Source organism: Solanum pennellii, chromosome 4 (assembly GCF_001406875.1).
Source record: "Solanum pennellii chromosome 4, SPENNV200".
Lineage (NCBI taxonomy): Eukaryota > Viridiplantae > Streptophyta > Magnoliopsida > Solanales > Solanaceae > Solanum > Solanum pennellii.
Window position 1 is genome coordinate 63,289,593 of NC_028640.1, and position 1,773 is coordinate 63,291,365.

The 1,773-nt window shown below is 27.0% G+C and overlaps 1 non-coding gene across 1 annotated transcript; it reads left to right on the forward strand.

The window, feature by feature from the left end:
• Nucleotides 1–517: 517 nt before the first annotated feature.
• On the forward strand, nt 518–591 carry TRNAV-CAC. Its single transcript has one exon. It is a non-coding gene; the product is annotated as a tRNA-Val (tRNA).
• Nucleotides 592–1,773: the final 1,182 nt, after the last annotated feature.

Below are 1,773 nucleotides of genomic sequence, written 5' to 3' on the forward strand. Positions count from 1 at the left end.
ACAAGTTTCACAAGTAATATTTCACATTAATTTTGTGTCCTCTTACCCCCAACACCTAGCCCCGTAGCCCCATCCCCACCACTCCTACTCTCATAATATTAGTCTAAATTACATACAAGCGTTTTTAAGACAATATTTTTTTACTTATATACCCAACACAAAAAAATAAATAAGAAATCCACTTATTTCTTAAAAAATATATTTCTTTCACACAAAAAACATCCATAATTGGAATGTATCCATATTAGTGCAATTTACAAAGATGGAATTCGAAGACATGAGAAATTCAAATGGTGGTGAAAATACACAAGAAAATCTTAATAAATTTTTGGAATCCCCATAGAAAAAAAAGAGTTTTATTTTGTTTATTTTGCAAATCACTATAATGCAAAAACAGAAAAACATTAAACTGAATTATTACTTGAAATGTTGACTTTATAATAATAATTTATAAACTATGAGTTTAATCAAAAAGTTCATTTTATTTCTAATACCTAATAAGAAAATCGTCAACAAAGTCTGGGTGGTGTAGTCGGTTATCACGCTAGTCTCACACACTAGAGGTCCCCGGTTCGAACCCGGGCTCAGACATTTTATTTTTCTACTATTCCTCAAGCATTTTTTTATGTTTCCAAAATAGTTGGATATAATTTTTCTCCAACTTCCACACATTCCTATTCAAATCTCGTTAAGATTTTAAGACGTTTGAATCGAAATATTATGTTATATATTAAGAGTTAAATGTTGAATTTAAATACTACATAATTAAGATAATTTATTTTTTCAATGCCTTAAAAATTGAATATCTACAGTTTCTCTTTATTTTAAAAATTAATAAATATAAATTTAAATAAAAAAAATATCTTTTAAAAATCTAAGTGTAGTAGGAGTTGATGATTATTAGCGATGGTGGTTGTGGTGTTAGAAGTTGGGTAGTGATAGTGGTTCGGATAGTAACTAGTAATGATGATGGTTGATCGTAATGATTAACAATTATTATTGATCGTGAGAACTAATAATCATGATGAATAATAGTGATAGTTGATGAGCGGTGAATGATGACAATGGTTGTGATAGTGATGGTTAGTTATGGTGATTATCGTTAGTGATTGTTGGTTGGTGATGGTGACCGTACATGGTGGCTAATGGTGATAGCACATGACTGTAGTGATTGATGGTAATTCTAAATGACATATGGAGGTAGCTAATAATGGTGGATGACAACGGTTAACAGTGAAAATAGATGAAATAGCTAGTGATGAATTTTATCTCATTTTTATAATTTTTAAATAAACTTTTTAATTATATTAAGACTTTATTATAAATTCATTCAAATCATTAAGTGATTGTGAAATTATAAAATTAAATAACTGAATAATCAAGATTTAAATTGTTAAAATTCAAACCTAAAATCAAATAGATATTTGTCATATAATAATATTTAGTAAATCACAAAGTGCTTTGAATTCTGAAGATTTATAATAACATCACAAAATGTTTGAAGAAAGACTTTCAAACATAAGTGAGGGAAGTTTTTTTAGTAACCAAATAATGCCAAATGAAAGAATTAGCCTTAAATAATTTCCCACTAAATCGTTTAAATTGAAAATAGTTGATAGACGTATAATCAGGGGTGAAGATAGAGTATAAGGTTATAAATTTTTATATTCAATAGCTTTGCTCCAAATTCTATATTTATCTTAAGAAATTATTAAATATATATAAATTATTAATTTAAAACTTAATAAATGATTGAAATCTCAAACATATGAG